We start from the raw sequence: 22,975 nt of genomic DNA on the forward strand, positions 1-22,975 counted from the left end.
CCTACATAGACAACTTATTACTACTGCTAGAACTTATTATTATTATTATTATTATTATTATTATTATTATTATTATTATTATTATTATTATTATTATTATTATTAACAACAACAACAACAACACAGCATATAAAGAGGAAAGACAGGCGGTTTATATCTGAATAGCAAAATCCAAGGCGAGTATAGGAGGCAATGACACCGTTTACGAGCTTTTCGGTTTGAGTTCCGGAGAAGCAAGTATTCGAGCTCGAGCCAAAAATCATTAAAAGTTATAGGGCATCGGGCAAACATGTTCAAAAATGCTCGGCCCGGATTTAGGGCTGTCAACGGCTCGAGCTGCTCAGGTCACAGCTCATTCACTATCGAGCTGAACCGAGAAGTTGGCCGAGCTTACAACTCATCCAACCGAGCCGGCTCAAGCCATGGGCTCAGTTGAGCCTAGTCAAACCGAGCCGATGCACTCATTTCAACCCAGCCTGCTCAAGCCATCGGCTCAATTGAGGTAGTATTAATTCAATTGTTCATATTTATTTTAAATTGTGTTTGCTCAGTCTCTGTTCTTATTTAGTTGACATTTTTCTGTCCTCCCTGCCCTTATAGTGAAAGCGGTTTCAGGATGAATCACATGATTGACAGATGGACCGTGTGAGAATGCACCACACCTGCAGAATGAGTAATCCGACAAAGAAGACGGTGCGAAATTGCTCGATAATGAGCATTGTGTGAAACTGTACAGTGCGAAATCGCACGGAATAATTTTAATGGTTTTGGGTGACCACTTCCAACCTCTGCCAAATGTAAATTTAGTACTATCGTAGATACTAATAATGACGAAATTCTGTCAAAACCTCTTGCATAATGTGTGGAACATTCCATCTTTCTTCACCATTTGGTGTTCCACCGATGTATAGTCCAAACAGTTTGTAAGGTTTAAAAAAAAAAAAAATCCCTACCTATTACATTGAAACTTATAATTTCCGGCAGCAAAATATCTGAAGGTCTAACCTCTTTGAAATACAGACCAAATATTAATAGCCCAAAAAAATAAACCTTGATGACCCAATCACCCCAAACGAAATACTATCCAGCACAATAAAATTTTCGTCAGGTCCAGTCACTTGGAAGGGCTTGAACGTAGCCCCCCCCAAACTTCGTGAAGGTCCAACTATTTCAACTACAGCCCAAATCTTGAAATTTGCTACACTACTAGTCGACACAAAGTATTGCCAATTCTAGTAAACGTATTTGTCAGAAATGTCATATTAGTGAACTTGGCCCCTACAAAAAAAAAAAAAAAAAAAAAAAAAAAAGCAGGAAAATAACTTTTCAAAAAGTTTAATAGCCCATATTTCGGAAACTATAATAGCCCAAACGCTAAAAGTTGCTTACCCAATCAGCCCAAACGAAGTACTATCCAGCCCAATAAAAATCTCGTCTAGCCCAATCACTTGGGGGCTAATGTGAAGTTGGCCCCCCAAACTTTGTGAAGCTCTAATTCTGTTTCGAAACCAGCCCAAATCTTAAAACTTCCTGAACTGCTAGTCGACACAAAGTACTGTAAATTCCAATAAACATGTTTGTCAGAAAAATCATATTAGTGAAGTTGGCCCCGACAAAAGAAGCAGGAAAACCACTTTTCAAAAAGTTTAATAGCCCATATTTCGGAAACTATAATAGCCCAAACGCTAAAAGTTGCTGACCCAATCAGCCCAAACGAAGTACTATCCAGCCCAATAAAAATCTCGTCTGGCCCAATCACTTGGGGGCTAATATGAAGTTGCCCCCCCCCAAAGTTTGTGAAGCTCTAATTCTGTTTCGAAAACAGCCCAAATCTTGAAACTTCCTAAATTGCTAGTCGACACAAAGTACTGTAAATTTCCATAAACATGTTTGTCAAAAATATCATATTAGTGCAGTTGGCCCCGACAAAAGAAGCAGGAAAATCACTTTTCAAAAAGTTTAATAGCCCATATTTCGGAAACTATATTAGCCCAAACGCTAAAAGTTGCTGACCCAATCAGCCCAAACGAAGTACTACCCAGCCCAATAAAAATCTCGTCTGGCCCAAACACTTGGGGGCTAACGTGAAGTTGGCCCCTCAAGCTTTGTGAGGCTGTAACTTCATTTCCAGAGTAGCCCAAACGCTAAAAGTTGCTAGCCCAAACAGCCCAAATGAAGTACTTTCTGGCCCAATAAATATCTCGTGTAGCCCAAACTTTTGGGGGGCCAACTTCACACTGTCTGAGGAACTGAGGAATTTGTGTGCGCCTAAAATGCCCGCCCAGAAAACTTTTGAAGAATTAAAGAATCTCATGCTAGCACATTATGGAGTAAAGACACACGAAATAGTGGAGCGGTTTAAGTTTCACAACCTCAAGCAATTGGAATACCAAAGTGTTGTTCAGTTCGTGATGACCTTGAAACACCAGGCAGCATTCTGTAATTTTGGATCGTGCTTAGAGCACTCATTAAGAGATTAGTTTGTTTTTGGCATCAAGGACAATGTAGCTAGGAGACAAATGTTGACAGCGACGAGCCTAACCTTCCAGCAGGCAGTGGACATGGCAACGGCCGTTGAGAATACAGAAGAGCAGATGAAATTATTTAGTAGTTTAGCAAGTCCAAGACAGGAACAAATTAATGTTATACAGAATCACAGGGCACATAATAGCAGAAAATATAATAAGAAGCCGGATTATTCACTAAGGGTTCAAACGTCGCCGATGTATAAAGGACAAAAATCGTGTTATTCGTCATCACCAGATTCTTTTAGCCAAAATGAAGGAAAAGTTATCAAATGTGGCAAATGTCAACGTGCCCATAAAAAAGGAGAATGCCCTGCATATGGCAAAAGATGTTTAAGTGTACAGGGTTACACCATTTTGCACCTGAGTGTGTACTAGAAACAATAGATGCCGATATGAATGAGCTACGACTAGAAGAATCTTTAGAACATAGTGAGAAGGAAATGAAACAAAATTCTCAGAAAGTAGAGTCAATATCTTCAGTATTGGAACCCGAACAAGTAAAGGATTTGTATAAGGTTTTGACAATGGATACCATCTATTGTCAAGAATCCACTGAAACAGAGAGGGAATTACCTGATAGCTCAGGAAGTGAACAAAATGCTCTCAGACAATTGCAAGTAGAAGAGGCTCGAGAAGTATTAAAGAAGAGAACGAAATTACCAAAAAGTTCGGCAAAAAGTAAAAACAAGCATGAAAAGGTGTATCAAGAGACACAGGAGAGTACTAGTAACTCCACTTCACTTACTGAATCTGCAGAGGAAGAAATGATGTACGACAGCACAGAGGGCAAGGACAGAAGTGATGGCAAGTGCAAGAAGATTCGAAGAAAAGTCCGAACATCTATTGGTTGTGATACTAAAGAGGAAAAAAAAATGAACTGCTAAACTTAAAGCAGGAATTGCTGCAGTTTATGTTTAAAGAATTCATGTGCTGGGAGCAAAAAATCCAGGAATTATGGGATAAAATGAAGGAAGTAGAGCGAAAGTTAGAAAATTTGGAGTTAAAGAAAAGGTTGAAAAAGAACAGAGATCTCTAAAAGTGAAGAAAGGAAGGCTTTTAAGTTATTCGCATAATGATTTATGAGATGTTGTTTATTTTACAGTTACTTATTATCAACTAAATGTTAGGCTTTTTTTTTTTCAGTTCGTGCAGTTTATTTGCAGGTGTACCCGAGAGGATGTTGAGAGTACAGTTCACTTTTAGGTGTACCCGGGAGGATGTTAGGAGTCAATAGGTACAGTTCAATTTTAGGTGATACACAGGAAAATGTTAAGAGTGAAATAATCGGACAATGTATTAAAAGTTAGTGGAGCAATTATATAAACAAATGAGTAACGTTACTAAGCTGTTATTGATATGTATGAAAAAGATTTGTTGATATAGTAATGCCAAGAGTGGCTGACATTATAAAAATAGTGATTTAAATACAGGAAGGTTCCTGTTAGTATTTGTCAGTATATTGGCATATTATTAATTTGTAGTAGATGTAAAGTCCAAATAAAATTTGGAGCGTAAAGAAGTAAATAGGCTTTTCAAGGAACTTAGTAATTTGAAGTTAGTTGTGGCAATATCTAAGCACATTGAGTATCTAGTATAAGCTTAACAAATACCTAACACGAATTCCGATAGTAAATCATATTTCATTATCTTATTTGAAACTTTGAGAAAATTGAAGCTCTACACCGAATACAAATTGGATAATAAGCAATGCTTTATAATTGCTTGATACATTTCAAATTAAGAACAAAGAGAGTGATACTGTTTAAAAGAAAGATTGGATAAAAACAAGAAGTTTAGGAATGATCTAAAAAATGGATCAAAATATTATGATTTTGGCTAATATTAATTTTTGGATCAGTTACCATAAAATATTCGAACGGTCTCTAAATCGATTTTTCTCCAGATATGTAGTTCTCCAGGTATAAGGAGCACAAGAAAAATTTCGATTAATGAAATATTTTGGATTTTTTTTTATAACGGGCCACAAAAGTTTTGGACGGTCCCTAAATCGACTTTTCATATTTTTTACGCAATAAGCATATCACACTGAGTTAAGTGATATCTTGGGTTGGGTTACAGTATATGTAGTTCTCCACATGTAAGACATACAATATAATTATTGATTGAATGAAATATACTGGACTTTTTGAATCAGGGGCTACAAACGTTTGGACGGTCCCTAAATCAAGGTTTCGTATTTCTTTCGGAATAAGCACATCATGCTGAGTTAAGTGATAGTTTTGGTTTGGCTGCACTATATGTAGTTCTTCAGATATAAGACGTACAAGATTTATTTTTTATTGAATGAAATATATTAGATTTTTTGGATCAAGGGCAACAGAATTTTTGAATGGCCCCTAAATCGAGTTTTCGTATTTTTCAGGCACTAAGCACATCATACTGACAAGGAAGGGTCACGCAGTGGCTCCGCTGAGATCCGAACGAGACAATTGTGTTTGCATTTGAAATGTTATAACTAGATGAATCCCAAAGTTATACGTGCCACCGGGAGGAATATCGTGAGTTACAACATATTTTATAATGTAAGAACTACAAAAAAAAAAAAAATTACATGGCAGAATAGTTTGAACCGAGTCATTTGTTCGGAAACGGTTGGGTAAGTGGAAAACTCGACCAACACGTATTCCATCATTTTCAACGACAACCTTTTTGGGGTAAAAAAACTTTGTCCCAGGGTCCCCCGCAGGGTCCCAGACGGGGTCCAACTCAAATTTTTCAAATGGCAAGGGGGGTTAAGTGGCACATCATTGAAAGCTGTTGTAAAATGAAAGAAAATGCAGGAGGTCTCGACTCTCTACAACAACCCTGTGCAAAATGACGGAGGGTCAAAATGTAAACAAAAACTTAATTGAAAAGTCCATGGTCATCCCTATAAATCGGAAATGGTGAGACTTGAAAATAGGAAGAGAGTCTGGCATTATGTTCAGAGTACAACAATTTAAGTGAAAACGTTTTGTCCTAGGGTACCCACAGGGTCCCAGGTGGGGTCCAACTAAAAAGTTTCAAATGGCAAGAGAGGTTAAGAAGCTCATCGTTTGCAAGATCTTGTTAAATGAAAGTAGATGGAGCAAGTCTTGACTTTCTACGACAACCCTGTCCAAAATTGTGGCGGGTCAAAATGTAAATAAAAGTTTAATTGAAAAATATGGCCACCTTGAATCCAAGGTGCTTAAAACCTGTCATTCATAACAGTACAAATCTAAATCTCTATTTTTCTCTATTATGTATTTAGAAATACTAGGAAGACTAAACAACAATTGAATTTCGATTCACTTCAACTATTATTTCATTCGGTAACAACATATATATGGTTTCTTCTTAATGCACGTTCGTCACGATTCTCTCGGCATTATTTACTTGAATATAACGAATATGCGATGAACACACAACTATGACTTCCTACTCATAGTAAAAAAAAAAAAAAAAAAGTTGAATACCTTCGGGTATTTTTCTAATTTTGTCATACGTAATTCATACAGAAAGAACTTGCTGAACCAGTAAGTTGGGGGCTCTATTGTAACGTATTCGTGATGGTTACATTTGTGTCATTCGTTGGTTTGATCTCAATACTTCAAACAATAGCAAATAAAAAAATATATATATTTGCAAGATTGGCAAGTAGTACCAAACATATGTAAGTCATTTCAGTACATCGAACTGCGTCAAACTTTGTTGGCTTGGTCACAGTATTCCAAGAGATAATGGGCCTTATGCAGAGTCGTTCTGACGTTTGATTAGTGCTATACTAATAAGTTCGACTAACATATGTTTCCTGCTGTAGTCAGGCTTTTAGTATGATCCTAATCATATGTCAAAACGACTCTGCATAAGGCGGAACATGTTTATATACAAACTCATTTTTCACGCTGGCAGCCATATTGGATTACAGATTATACTCTTTGATATTTTGTGGACTATTAACCATAAACGTTCACTTCTCCAACACCAGTGGTGTGAGCTGGATATGCGTTCGATACATAGTGCGGTATTTTGAACTCAAGATGTCGCGTTTTTGAACATTTTGCATATTTTAGTCACTTACTAATCAACATTAATGCCAAATTTGTTTTCCTAGCTTCAGCAGTTTGGTATGCTTATCCTTTCGATATAGGTTTTAAGCGGCCATCTTGGATTGTTTTCCAATTTGTTTACATTTTGACCCACCGCAATTTTGGACAGGGTTGTCGTAAAAAGTCGAGACGTGCTCCATCTTCTTTCACTTAACAAGAGCTTTCAAACGATGTCCTACCTCTCTTGCCATTTGAAATTTTCTAGTTGGACCCCACCTGGGACCATGTGGGGACCCTGGGACAAGACGTTTTTACTTAAATCATTATACTTTGAAAATAATACCACACATCCTTTTCTGTTTTCACATTTGTCTCACCATTTCCGATTTATAGGGGTGACCATGGACTTTTAAATTAAGTTTTTGTTTACACTTTGACCCGTCGCCATTTTGCACAGGGTTGTTGTAGAGAGTCGAGACCTGCTGCATTTTCTTTCATTTTACAACAGCTTTCAAATGATGTGCCACTTAACCCCCCTTGCCATTTGAAAATTTTGAGTTGGACCCCGTCTGGGACCCTGCGGAGGACCCTGGGACAGTTTTTTTACCCCAAAAAGTTTGTCGTTGAAAATGATGGGATACGTGTTGGCCGAGTTTTCCACTTACCCAACCGTGACAATGCGCTTTAATACCCGGCGTGACCTGTCACTCATGATTTTCTTCCGCCCACTGTACCGCTTCCCTGATGTTAGGGATGGTACCGAGACCGAGACGGACTTTTATATACCGAGACGAGACCGAGACGGACTTTTACATACCGAGACGAGACCTTGGTCAGTCTCGAAAGTCTCGGTCTCGTTTCGAATATTGACAGTTATTTTGCCTTTACTCAAAATTTGTTTCGTTGCTGTGTGAGCTAATATGGGAACGGTTGACTGATGTACAGTGGCGTATTTAGGGGGTAGGTATGGGGCTCAAGCCCCTCCCGAAATATATTTTTGATCAGTTTTTCGCATTACACGTACAACACAAAGGTTTCTTACCCGTTCCTCAAGCCTCTCCCGAAACAAAATCCACTGCTGTTGTACATAATCTCCTCTCTCTCTATCTATCTCTCTCTCTCTATATATAGGCGCAGATCTAGGATATGATAAAGGGAGGGGCTTGAGGGCCGGGAGGAGAGAGGAGGGACCATACTTTGCCTCTTTATCCAGTGTAAAGCAGGAACGAAGCTCATTTTATTCAGTGCATACCTGAGCTTTAAGGGGGAATATAGCCCCTTGGATCCACGTATGTATATACAAGGGGGAGTCAAATGAAAACCATAATTATTTTTTTAAATATTATTTATTGGTCACACAGGGTGCAGAAGTAAATCACTTTTCAACATAGTCCCCTCCTCGTTCAATGCAAGTCCGCCAGCGCTTCGGAAGAGCCTGAATACCTGCAGAAAAAAAGTCTTTTGGGCGACGGCGCAACCACTCGTGCACCGCGTTGCGTACCTCTTCATCGGAGTAGAACTTCCTGCCGCTGCAATTTCGTCTATTGTCACACGGCAGTTTTCCAAAACGATGGCTTCAACGGCTGCAATGGTCTCTGGAGTCACTACGCGCCGAGCCTGGCCGGGGAGTGGAGCATCGGCCACAGACGTAACACCATTTGCAAATTTCCGGCACCATTCATAGATTTGTGGCTGTGACAAACACGCATCTCGATACTGAAGCTTCATTCGCCTAAAAATGTCAATCGGTTTCACACCTTCACTTCGCAAAAACCGAATCACAGAACGCTGCTCCTCGCTGGTGCATGTGGCTAGTGGGCTGCCATTTTGGAACTGTTGTTGCGCCGGTGTTTGTGCATCTGCCGGCTGCTGCCACCTAGGAGACATCCGGCATACTATCGTAAACAGGCATGCCAACTTACAGCTCACTGGCGCCATATGCGGATTTTTATTTCTACTTTTGTGGTTTTCAGTTGACTTACCCTCGTATATATATATATATATATATATATATATATATATATATATATATATATATATATATTCAAAATGCTGAAATTTTGTACCATGTTGTGTGAAATATTGAAGGAAAAATTCTTCTAGATACCCTACAATACCACATACATTATTCCGTGTAACAAAGGACAATACAGTATCACTAACATCAACATTTTGGAGATGACTAATAACTCAAATGGAATGGTGCAATGACCATTATTTGTATCTTAGCGTCAAATACTATGATCATGGCATAATGCATTTCGAATGAATGAAGGAACAAAGTTATAAGAAATGAAAAAAGTAACTTCTGAAGACTTTACTTCGAAAACGTGCTGACATATCACGTCTCATCATGTAGATTCTTCCAAAAGACTTAAGTGATCATAATGTCATTTACAACAATTGTTATTTCAAACCGTTTCAGAGATACCAAACACTTGGATAGTGATTGTTATACTGCTTAAAATATCTTATTTATGTTAAATTTTTATAATGATTGGTGCTTTAGTTTGCTTCTATAACATTACAACAATAGTTTCTGGTGGTTTTAGTTACAAGTTGCAGTTCCATTATTTTAAGCAGTGTTGCCATCTTAAATAAATGCTAGATATTATTCTAAATACAGTGAAAATAACGTAGCTAAACTGCAAAATATTTTTAAATTACACGTAATTTGTTTTATGGTACAAGCATGTTTTCAAAAGACGATGTTTTTCACAGTCTTTATAATGTTAATGTTAATGTCAAAGTTTTGGTTCCAGCAATACATGTAAATGCAAATTGTAACTGAAATTAAATGTGACTGATAACTTTTTAGTAACACTAGTTGTTCCCCTTAGCCTTAGGCCTGATATACACAAAACCATACTTAATTAAAAGTTCTAATTATACCCTACTTACATTTCACTCGATCCATACCATATAGCTATATGCAAATTATTTAAGGACTTACAGTTAGTAATACACACTGTGTTGATTTTTGGTTTGGTTTGTTTTAGTTTAACGTCCCACGATTATGCTAGAGCGTCTAAAGCAGACGTGGAGCTAATGATTATAATGGAATCCGAACCACTTCGGTCGTTCAACTGTACCCCCACCGGAAATCGAATTCGGGACCGCGCGAAACGAAGTCAAGCGTGCTAGCCGCTAGACCAAATGGAGGTCCTCATATTGTGTTGATTTAAATCATTGAGTCAGTGTTGTCAGATTCAACACAAAGATCAAAAACTATCGTTTCTGTGCTCCAAGAGTAGCGGATTTGAACTATTTGTAGGCCAAATGTATAAAATAGAAAGAATTATTTGGCAATTAATGACTGGTACTAATAAAATTATTTTTAGCATGGGCTGGAAAATGTGCTGGACATATTGCAAGAAATTTTGATCGATGGACAAAAACAATTCTAGACAGGACACCACGAGATAGAAACAGCCTAGGAAACGTCCTTATACAAGAAGGTTTGACGAAATCAAGAACAACTGGGGGGTGACCTGAAAAAGAATTGGTCAAGATAGATAGTTGTGGAGAAGACTTGGAAAAACCTTCATCCAGCAGTGGATTGATAATGGTTGATTATGATTATGGCTATGACTTTATTATATCTGGACCTCAGAGGTAAACTAAACCAAGTCACAATTTCGCAATTTTACAGGAGAAGCGAAAATCCGGTTCCTTAACTAAGACCTATAGTATTGTTTTCAAACTATACTAAGCAGTAACAAAGTAATAGGTTGCTTTTAGGCTTACATTATTACACCACTGGAAAGAACATAGTATATTAAAAAAAAGTATAGTTAACTCAATTTCGACCAAAAAGTGACTTAGCATAGTCTACCTCTAAAATTTAAAATTCATATATATATATAACTTTTACTAGGTAAGGTAGGGTAAAAACGGATCCAAAATTTAACGAAATTCGTACAGCGAAAAAAAAAAAATATTGTTGATCCTTCATATTGCAGCAAAACTACGAAAATTAATAGAAAAGAAAACTAGAAAGTTAAGGATCACTTCTTTTGCCGGGACAGAGAAAATAGATACCGATAGCTCGAATTACCTATATACTTATATAATATGTGTGTCCATGTTTCGCAAATAATTTTCAATCAATATAAAATTTCAGCGTAATGAACGCATGATTAGTTTTCTCTAATAAAGATAACATGCAGCGCTAAGAGCTCAGGAATAAGCTTAATCTGTGTTACGACACTGAATATATGCTTATGTAATACATTACGACATTATGAACTTGTATAAGAAACAGAATGTACTTAAAGTGAGACGCATACTATACGAAGCATCGGACTTTGAATCTAACTAGTTTGGTGATCCAACCAGAGACCACAGGCAGCAAAGATGAGTGTCGTAGCTTCCACCACAAGGTTAAGGAAGTGCCTGTTTTAAAGTGTCAATTAAACACTGAGATGTGAAACGGTAATAAAGCATTTGATCAATTTAAAACAAAATATATTGTAGTAATAATTTACTCTATTTGTTAAGATAATGACCGTTATATTCTGTTTTTAAAATGACAGTCAAAGCAGAATGTATTGGATAGTAACTGAGAAATTGTAAAATTTCAATTTCGGTACGATTAAAAACATTCATGTTGCTATGTGTTGCGTTATCCGTTAGGAGGTATTGAACAACTCTGTTTCAAAGGAAGGAAATAGACTACTGTATAGTACTGGAGTTAATTTAATAGATTTTAATTGTATAGGCAGTACTGAGGCTATATGAGACAAAGTCTATTACTGAAAGTGAAATATGGGTTACTATTAGGGTTTTATCCCAGGTATATTTTACCCACACTGATGATTGAACCTGGAACACACGCATGGAAAGCATTAGCGATAGCAAATTAGCTACGAAGAGGTACATCATACCATAATTCTAAATCAAGAATGAAGGCAAAAAATAAGAAGCGAAAACGACAGACTGTACGATAATAATACTTTCACAATTTTAATTTCACACTATTTATTTCGAGACTTTCGAGACGAGACCCGAGACGAGACCGAGACTTGGCTTTCGAGACCGAGACCGAGATCGAGACAAGCATCTGCTGACCGAGACGAGACCGAGACGGCGATTTTTGACTCGAGACGAGATCGAGACCGAGACCGCTACTTATCTACCAAGACGAGACCGAGACTGTAAGAGAAAGTCTCGTCTCGTCTCGTCTCGATACCATCCCTACCCGATGTGGTTTTCCCGTGTGCTGTGTAGGCCGTCATCACCTTCGACACTGTCCCACGCGACACACCTAACACAGTAGCCACTGCCGTCATACTCACTCCACATAACCGCGCACCAATAATTTGTCCTCTTTGAAAATCTGAGAGGTCTCACATTTTACACTACCTCCGTCTGCTGCAGCCACTGGACACTGCTGTTCCACTGCGCCTGACGTAGTATGGAGACCGACCTAACACACCACCACCAGCGGTCCGGCGCTGCGGGCACACGATACCACTGCCAACCCATACATCTGACGTGTTGCCAACTACAGGTGTTTCCATTTTTCTGATCACTATCTGTACATTAGAATGTCGAAAAAAGACTATCATTTTTTTTAAATGTACTTTCAACGAGCTTCCTTTTAGAAAATTTCTCCAGCAATGACAAAATCAAAATGTAAGTGGTCTACACTAAGATAGTATTTTGGTATATTCACAATAGCGATGAAGGTTTTCATAGAACAGGGAAAAGTTGAGATTTGCCTACTCGAAGGAAGGGGAAAACGCCATCAAAAGTATTCCTGGGAGAAGATTCACCTAACGGATAAATCAAGGATACTGTTCCAGCGCACTTCTTGGTATCGTTATGCAACGTGTACAATATCCCTTGTTTCTCCACTTTTGTTGCTTCTGTGCACAGAAGTACCATATTCCACGGAATTACATATTACGAGGAGGAAACCGTTTAATGCAGCTTACTTTTGCCCCATATGTATTCACACAATATTTGGAATCCCTGGGTCATGTGGAGAATTCTTTATAATCAAGTGTGCAGGCGGGACATAGAGCCCGGTTCCTCTATTTACATCTAGAATTCTTTTCCTTTGCTTCAAGAGAGCTTGGTTTCTCCTTTATACCAGCGTTAGGGTCGAGTCGAGCCAAATCTGGTGTGTAGTTTCGAGTATTCTCTTCAAGTATTTTTATTTCTATTATTTCCTTCTTGTTGGCTACATTCGAACAAACGTAGCAGTGTCTAGGAGCCTCATTCTTAGCCTAAGCAGTGCACCATAAAAAGTTTCACTAGAATAATTAGGGAAAGTACAGTTGAGGTTTATAATAAACCATGTTCTGTAAGTGGTAAGAAAATGGTGAATTTCTGAAGTAGAATGAGATTTTTTAAAAAATTTCATGCTTACTTTGTTATATATCGCCATGATACTTGTAGGATATATTCTTGGAGTACTAAGGTTTATTTTTAGATAGTTTTTGTCTTTCTGATGGCAGTGTTTCCAACCAAAACAATTAATTCCCGCTTTTAGGTGAAAAATTCGGAAAAATTTCCCTTTTCCCCACTAATATTACCCTCTTACTGGCTACATTGAAACAAACGTACCACTACCTGAAAGCTTTCTCTTTGCCCTACAGAACGCACCATAAAAAGTTTCAATAGGATAATTAGAGAAGTTGTAGCCCCGGCATATTTGATTTTTGCTTGTGAGGCGTAAAAAGTGTCAAAATTTCATGTGTATGACAGAATTTTTCCTTTCTCTCTTTGGATGGAAGCAAGCGACTACAGGATTTCACTGTACCTTGTCAACATACCAAAGATTCTTTTTGGTGATTTGAACCCATATAGCAGGAGTGGTACTAGATACAAAAAAAAAAAAAAAATTGATTTTCGGTTAGGGATTTTTTTGTAAATTTTCACCCCTACATTTCCCTCAATAATTTCCTACCCATTGGCAACACTGCAATGCAACTTACACCAAAAAATAGTCACATCTATTTTCTAAAAAAACAAGGCCTTAACCATATCAATCGAATGAATGGTTTTTGAGCAATAAGTCACTAACTGGAAATGTAGGAAAACGCCAAAAATGACCTGGGGCCAAGGAATAATCACACAATTTTGCTAGTATATACGTATAAAGAAACAAAAGATTTGTAAGTTACGAGGGCTTCGACTCAAGTTCTGTTGATTATTTCAATAATCTGCAACGTAAATCAATAAATAATAGTTGCCAGAAAAAAAAACAGACATTTGAAAAAAAACATGAAAAAGAACGATGTTTTTTATTGAAAAAAAACTTCAGTACTTACGTACCAAAACAGTACTTACGTCTTTTTTATTCCACCTTTTAATATACGTAAGTATTTCACACTATTGTCTGTTCTAGAACGATACAATTCTAATTCATGTATATGCTATCTTTGGAAATAGAGTAGAGTTTTGCTTATCCGACATAAAACATCCCGCAGGCAGAACGCCGGATAATATGGATGTGTTAAGAAAAGACCTATTAAAAGTAAAACTATGATACAATTTTACATATTACGCATCTAATAATCATGTTTTATAACAAATAAATGCACTGCACTAATTCTTCGTCAGAACAAACGCGACTAGCGCTTTCTTTCAGTTCTGATTGAAGGGTGTCAACTAGTCACCCCCATGCAGCAGTGCCTTCATTTGTGCCTTGTCGAGCATTGAAAAGCTGACAGGCATGGAAATCAAGAGTCCTCCTAACGGTATAATTCTCTTCTAGGATGCGTTACACGTCAGTCCATGTCTCAGCGGTTGCTCTTTAAAAAATCTTCGCCTTAGCGTCGCCAGTTATGCGCGCTTTTACCAATTTTAAAAGTTTTGTATGCTGATTTGGGGCTACCAAGGAGAAAGCGGTATCTACATTTTCAGGAAACTCCTTTAGTTTCCTTTTATCACCTGAAAATGCCTCAGGAATCAATTTAGGGGCTTCTGAAATTGTACAATACTGATCTATTTCATTCTCTGATTCACTAGCGTCTGACATTTTTAATCAAAAGAAAACAAATATACACACAAAAATTTATGAAATGAAATTTCAGAGGATCATCGCCACGCCGATATATAATCCACTAAAATTAAACCACTGTATTAAATTACTTATATTAAAGAGAATTGCAAGCTAAAAAAATGTTTGTTGCTTACAGCTATACAAGATCCACTCTTTTCCTTAACAATTATTCTTTAAACTAAATGTATAAGAATTTTCTAAAAAGTCATTTGCCAAGAAATAATTTATCTTTAATTTCCAGATCACGAAAGTCAATGGTGAACTAGCTTGACCTTTCTCGGTAAGTTAGCGAGAATCCAATGATAGAAGAAGAAAAGAGTGACCCTTATCTGGTGTTCTCACTTCGACCTTTTCCTTCTTGTTTATTATAGTAGTAATGGCCTAACCTGAGGAACTTTTTGGCCCCTGGGTCCCTGCCTCAGGACCCACGGTTCCTGGCCCGGGGTGAATGACCGAGGACAATTCAGGAGAGTGTTCAAAAAAAAATCCAGTTTAAATTTACAGGATTTCTTATGGCAGTAGTGTTGTTTGCACCAGATACATTTCATCAATTTATTTTAAATTTTCCTGGATAAACTGTGAATAAAGTGTGTTCAATGTACATTTTTTTTATAACACTAATCTCTACTACGAACTCTCTTCAGTTAACGCTGAAGAGGAATTCGGAAGGGACTGAGTGACTGAGTTTGCTAGAATGAATCGTTCGCAATAATCTAGAAAAAATATTTAGTGAATCTACAAAGCTACTGAAATTAATATTAACTGTATTAATACCTATGGCGTCAGCAAAAGACGAATTTTTTTTCCACATGAGAAAGAAATGACACTTTCAAGGAATTGAATGTCCCAAGAAAGGTTATCACCATTGGCTATGCTTTCCATCGAAAAAGACCTGACAATAAGAATAGTAGAGTTCAACAGATTTGCTCCAATCAAAGAGAGGAGAATGAACTTACTAATTAAATAAGATGATTAATCGGATTAAATGTTCTGCATTTTTTATTTTTTAAAAACAGAGTTTTATTTAATTTAACATGTCACATAGCATTTGCATCTAAAGTTATGCTCATTAGTCAATGAGTCCACTTTATATCTTCTTTCTCTTATCGTTCGTACTGCAACACCCGAAACCACAATCCCATGACCGCCACTATTAAAATCTACAATGCGGGTTATAGGTTAGCAATTCAAAATCTAGCCATTTTGGGGGTAAAAAAGCTTATTTCTGAAGGTCATTTAGCCTATTTTCTTCAGAGGTTGTTGGCAACGCTGGAAAGAAGAGTTAAAAAGGAAAAATGGCGGCGAGCAGCGAGATAACAAGGTTAGAGAAATTTCGTTTGAAGATCAATTTATACAAGGGAACGTTTTAAGTTTTTGAGAAATTTATTCGTGAAGGGATTTCATTTTGTATATTGTTTTATATACTGTCATTAGTGTCAGACTACTAGTGGGTAAAGTGGCGATTTGGGCTTTATTCGTTCTTTATTTTGCAGTGCGATAATGCTAGATAGCGTTGAAGGGGGATAAAGATGGTCGCTAAATAGGTATATTAGCGTTTTCATTTTAAATTTTTAAACAATTTTAGCGTAGACAAAAATAAGTGTAATATTCTTAACATAACTAGGTTGTTGTCCGGCGCCACTGCCCCTCAATATTTTATACCGTTGTTTATTTGGTGTTACTGCTGTATGACGGACCAATTTGATATCGTAAAAAAGCACCAAAATATATTGCATTTGGTTATATTTGGTTGAGTTTCATTAAGTTACGTTATATTACGTTATTAGGCGTGCAGTTTTACTACACGAATCCATAGCATAAGTAGCAGTAGTATTAGGAGTAGGAGTACGAACAGTAGTAGTAGTAGGAACGCGTTAGAAGCCCCGCAGGGTTTGGTTGGATTTTATTCTCGACATGAAATGGACAAAGGTAATAGTTAAGAACAGCTACTTCTCATCTCCCGTGCACGAGGATACACAAATTAAAGACTTGCCCATTTTTTCTGTATATTTTACAATCTATGGATCCTAATAGTAAAACAAGTGTACTTCTCCGCTAAATAGTCCATCCGCCTCCACATAAAGTGCCGCTTGAGAAGGTTCTAGAACACAGGTCCCCCTATATAGGTTGGTAATAGTATACAACAGTGCCTCATGATCTGTGCGCGTGGATATTTCCTACTGTTGCACTACGTATAAAAATGATTTTATTACATTTAGAAGTAGTAAGAAGCAACCACGTGCACGTGACATGCGATATGTGTTTCAAATCCCCCACATATACTCACACACTACGTACAAGGGCACATTATTATTCTTCGCATACCATAAAACACAACGAAACGCAACGCAAACCGACGTACCGGTACATTTTATTTTATATTACTCAGTAATTAAATGAAAGTCGCCTTCTTACCTCATTTTCAAGTTCCTATATCATCAATGAATAATCCTTAAAAGACTGCACTTCGTGAGTCCTCGCTAAATGATGACGCACTCTCGTATACTATATCCTATAGGTTAGTAGCTAGGTTGGTTCCTTTCTGTACCAAAGTTTAATATATAATTCACATAGTATTGCCGAGCGAGCGTGAGCGAGTGAAGGCGGGTTAGAGCCCCCACCCCCCGCAGGGCACGTTGTTTCCTGTCTTTATTACAGCTAAATGGAAATGCTGGACCTGTGTTCCAAAACTTCGCCGTGTCGCTTACATTATCAAAAATTAGCAACAAGTACAACCACTTTCCTAACTTTTACTATTCCCCTTACTTGACTTTGACTCATTCTTCCTCACAAACTTAAATAAATTCTCTAATTGACCCGGTAAATTTCCTAAAATTGGCCCGGCGATACGGCAGTTAACCCCTTTATTTCAACAATTTTACTTTGACCTGGCCAATCGTCCGTGTGGACGGACCGATGATACTGCATGAAAATTTCCACTGTCGCAGACACATCTGCTCCCTTCTGACCAACTTCATCTTGCCCTGACTCGATTAGGTAGCATTTGTGTTCTTTAGCGGCCACGTAGCACAGATTGCTTTGTGATTTTTTATACTATATTTTTTATGGCAAGTGTCTGTACGGTTGCCATATGTCCGTATTTTGCACGGATTGTTTGTGTTTTTGGATCCGTGTGCTTATCGTGCAAAGCATGAAATAGGCAAATGTCCTTATTTGACAGTTTTTGAAGCTGCCCGAAAGTTTCCGAGTCGAGAATTGGTAAAATCGCGGGTGAAAAGAATTGTTTTTTCATCATATAACTTATATTTTAGTTACTATTAACAAAGTAGGTTATGTTTTTAAAAATATCTCATTTTTCCATTGCAGGGTTCGTTTGGTTAGATTTAATATACGTAATGTAATGGCATGATTTATTATAGTTGTTTTAATGAAAAATATAAAACATGTCAGATTCCAATGGTGGTGTAAGTGTAACAGTAAACAATTGTGTGATAATCTAAAAGGATGATTTTTAGGTAATAAATTTCAAAATATTTATTGTGTTTGGACACCGTATTTTGGATCAAAAAATTATGGCAACCCTATCTATATGCTGTAGTTATGCTCAAAACATTAAGGAATTGTAATTTTTCATCAATTACTCTTGACCTTGTTAAGTCGAGTATTGTCATGCTTCCCAGCGCAAATCTTTAACCACTATTAGAGGACAGTGAGAAGGAAATCAATGAAAGAACTATAATTTTTCAACATTTATTTTGAGTGCTGTTTCTAAACTTGATCTGCAGGGGTTAGATAGATAAGTTAGATTATGAAGGGGGTTAGATTATGAAGGTTGGTTTTGTTTTATTGCTGTACTATATTTGTGAACTCTGCAGTATTTAACACCTCTGGTGCAAGGGGTCCCTAGTTCTATTCTAATTCGCGGGAAATAAACTTTGTGGTGGCCAAACACCGTGAGGGGGTTTTTCTCACGGTTTTCCTTTTGCTCCCACTTCATTCATTCCACCGTTTCATTCATTTCTCATCACCGTCTCCTTTAGCTTAGTGGGCATACCGTGGGACGTAAAACTCAAAAGATTTCAATTCAATTAATTTCATTTCTTTCTGCGGTATTTTCAGCAAAATCAACTATAATTAAGCATGATTTGTCATCCAAAGTCGCTATTGTGTGTATTTGCAGTAGTTGTTGCTCTGTGGTTTGGTTATGAAGTGATGCTGCGTTAATTTGTCTTTCTATTCCTACCACAATCTTAATGAAGTCTGTATACGTGTAATCATTTTCTTCATTTATGTCTGTCAGTGTGAATCCATTGTTTGTACTTATATCTTATGAGTGAGCCAGTTCTTTTAATGCACGAACGAGATACTCGGTTGTTTGAAATGTTTCAATAGTTTTCATAGTCGTCCATGATTTTGAAACTAATGACAGAATCTGAGTCCCTTCAGCAATGGCACTTGAAGTTCCAAATTTGTGGCACAATTCAGTTATTCAGTCACCTCAGTCTTGACAATTATAAACATTTTCAACACAAAATTGTAAACAGACATTGGAAATTTGGGGGTTTTGTGCAAAAAGTGCCTAAATCCGCCATCAACTTACATTGTGTCATAATTTGTTTTTCTTCAACATACCAAAAAACAGCTTCTTAATTTTTTGTATGTTAAAGAAGGACACCAGAGCTACTTATTTTGAAAATTTGAGGTTGATGCTTTTTGAAAAAATAGTTGCAAAATTTTTACATTATTTTTTTATTCTTTCTTTCTCTTTGATGGTGAAATTCATATGATTAACCCCACTTGGGCAGTTTATTACTACAATGTTTTAAAAGCTACAAATTCTGAGATTGTTTTAGTGAAAACCATTTTCAAATAGCTACAATATCTCCTGAGTTCTAGCGGTTTAAGTAGTTTAAGTCGAATGCGAACTTACGTGCTTTTTGCACAAAACCCTCAAACTTCGAATGGCTCCTACAGCAGTCCCCTTTGAGGTAGGGCTGTAAAATTTGACAGGTGTGCTATGTTTGGATACCATAACATTTGTAGAAAGTTTGAAGAAGATCTAAAGAACATGAGCCACCTTGATTTGTTGATTTCATATGGAATGGCCCATTTATTATTTATTCATATAAAGGAAGTGTCCAGTTTTGTTGCATTTGTGTACTTGGGCCCCTCCTGTCCTGGTTTGGGCGCAATCTTTGAGATATTTCCCCCAGCAGCACAGCTCAACTCAAGCATATGTTGTTATTTGTAATTTAGCAATTCATAAATTTGTAACAGGTATTAATATCAACGTGTACCCCAGATCCCATTGTTTTTTCTTCCATAACTTTTAGCACACCTTTAATTTTAGTTGAAGACAAAATTAACCCCAAAACACCTGTAGAGCTCTTTCGTGATAACAGGGTTGGCCGGTTTAACCCCCCCCCAAAAAAAAAAAAAAAAACGGAAATTGCTTTAAATCGTGTGAACTTAATGGTGACGTTTCCGCATATCAAACCATCCGCTTACGTTTATCTACTTTTCACCTTTTAATCAAGGAGTCCCGTGTTCAATTCTCGGTCGAACCACAACCCATCTTTCAAGTGTAAACTAAGTAGCGATTCAAGGTGTCCCTTTAAGCGAAAGTCTTCTCCGTGATAACCTTGTTATTTCATAAGGATGTTAAGCCTAAACATACGAAATGAAACGAAATTATATCTTTCTACTTGAATGAATGTCTGTTGCTTTATAAAGAAGCCAAGCTTGCCTCTTATTGATAGAAATTGGCAAAATTTATCAACTGCCTACGTAGCTTCCAACATCAACTTGGATTTGACTTTGTTTTAATTTTATTGAATGATATCTACATACCAAATTTGTAATTTATTATCTCAGTTTTACCGTAGTGATTATGATATGTTGACCTTAAAATTTTACATACAAATACATTTAAAGTAATAACAGGATTTTCCCAATGGTTAAGGCGGGAGTTTCCCGATTTATATCTAATTCTACTTGTGTAACTGTTTATCTTTTTGTCCTTTTGAAATGACTCTTGACAATTATATTAACAAGTACGCCTATGTAAAGATCAGTACAACGTATTTTTATCAGGAGTTCTTCGTGAGTGAGTCAGCCATTGCATTTGTGACCAAATAGTCCCGGTTTCGTGTTCAAATGGATAATTTCTCTTGGATGTAAGTCGAGAAGCGGTTTGGATTCCGCTTTAAACTTATGTAACCCCTTCCAGCATAACCTTGTTGCATAATAACACCAAGGTGAAACAAACTAATTTCTGTCCATATCTAATATAAATACATAGAGTAAATTATTTAAACCAAAGTAACCTGATTTAAACCTTAAAGGATCCTGGCTTTTTGGGCTATTTTTTACTTTCAGTCAAGCAGCTACTGTATCGTCACTATTTATCTTAGGATCATGGTACATATCTCATTTTCTTCAGAATAGAGCTGGCTTTTAAATGGTACCGCTTACATGCTCATACCATATACCAGAAGCGGGAAAAAAATGTCAAAGTGAAAATTTCGGAGGGAAAAATTTTTTTCTCGAATTTGCCCCCCCCCCCCCCCCGGACCTCCCCTGTGTGATCGTAGTCATCTAAAAAAAATCTGATAAATAGTACTTGGTATACTGAATGTGTGTGCCAAATTTCAAGTTTCTATCTTGAATAGTAAGGGCGGGAGAATTTTTATCAAAAATTCCCACAATGCCCCAAATTACCATAAAACACTATGATCTCAGGGAAAAAAAATCCTGAGACATCCCTAATTACCCTAGGACTATAATCCGCCAATCATTCTCTTCAGAATAGAACTGTCTTTCAGGCGGTACCATTCACATGTCTCCATCATGTATGTGAGGCGGGAAAATGAAAAACGGGATTTTTGGGGTAAAAAAATCCCTTTTTTACCCCTTTGCCCCTCTGGCTCCCCCCCTCCTGTTTTAACACTGACATCGGAACAAAAAAATCTGGTAAATACTACTCGGTGGACTGAATGTTTGTGCAAAATTTCAATCTTCTACGTGAAAAAATAGGCCCGCCAGAAAAAATTTCTCTACCATGCCCCACTTTTACCCTATACAGAAATATATTTGGATAAAAATTCACTGAGACGGCCCTAATTACCCTAGAATAATAATTCGACCGTCGTTCTCTTCAGAATGGAACTGCCTTTCAGACGGTATGACTCACGTGGACCTATCATGTATGTAAGGCGGGAAAATGACGAAAAACGGGATTTTGGGGGTAAAAAATCCCTTTTTTTACCCCCCTTTGCCCCTCTGGTTCCCCCCCTGTTTTAACACTGGCATCGGAACAAAAAATCTGGTAAATACTACTCGGTGGACTGAATGTTTGTGCAAAATTTCAATCTTCTACATAGAAAAATAAGCCCGTCAAAAAATATTGAACATAGGCTTAGAAAATGAGAAAAGAAATTTTTGATTTATGACGTCATCATCACCTATGTCTGGACGCAGGACGGTGTGAAATCATACGTAATGTCTTCTACAAGGCCTCTGGACTTGGAAAAAAAAAAAAAAAAAAAAAAAAAAAAAAACGGACGAAAAAGATCCTCCGAAGAGAAATAACGCAATGTACCATGAAAAACGCGCATGGTACAAATTGTACCATAGGATCCCCAAAGGGTTAAACAAAAAAAAAAAAAAAAAAAAAAAAAAAAAAAAAAAAAAAAAAAAACGGGTTTTTTGGTTTTTTCAATAAAAACCATGGATTTTGCCGACCCTGCGTGATAATTCTTGTTTAGTGACGCAGTATTTTCGCTCCTTAAAAAAAGTAAGTTATGACATGCCTTTTCATCTTTTCTTTATATATATATATATATATATATATATATATATATATATATATATATAAGAGTTAGCTGTCTTGATGAAATGTTTTTTCTGAAATCTACAAATCTTGATGCTTCTCTGTGTCACGCAGCCATGTTTGTTAGATTTTGAGCTATAAAATTATCAGTTGAGAGTGCAGTCTCTAAGCAGAATCTCGAAGCTATTTTTCCTAAACTTTAATCTCCTCTAACTCCAAACATTTTTGGTCTAAAGAGGATAAACTTCACACAGGCTATTAACCCTTGTACTACTAACATTTAACAGAAGTTTCATGAAAATTTGAGATGGTGGGTAAAAAAAAGACATTTTGCTGGATAATTTAAGGTGGAATAACCCATACAGTACTGAATATCTGTATACAAAGCTCAACTGGTGTTTATAGTAGAGTACAGTACGTCTGTTAAAATAGAACGATGATGGGTGATTACAACCAATGCATCGCAACAATGAACTTACTATTTGAGAAATAATTATTAGACCAAAACAAATACTATCCTCATTGTTGGTGTTTTTAAATAAAAGTCCCGCAGGGGAAAAGCTGTCTGAGCGATTCGGTTAAGTGGGACTTGTATATAATCATGTTAGGT

Source organism: Thermobia domestica, chromosome 7 (assembly GCF_964235325.1).
Source record: "Thermobia domestica chromosome 7, izTheDome1.hap1.1, whole genome shotgun sequence".
NCBI lineage: Eukaryota > Metazoa > Arthropoda > Insecta > Zygentoma > Lepismatidae > Thermobia > Thermobia domestica.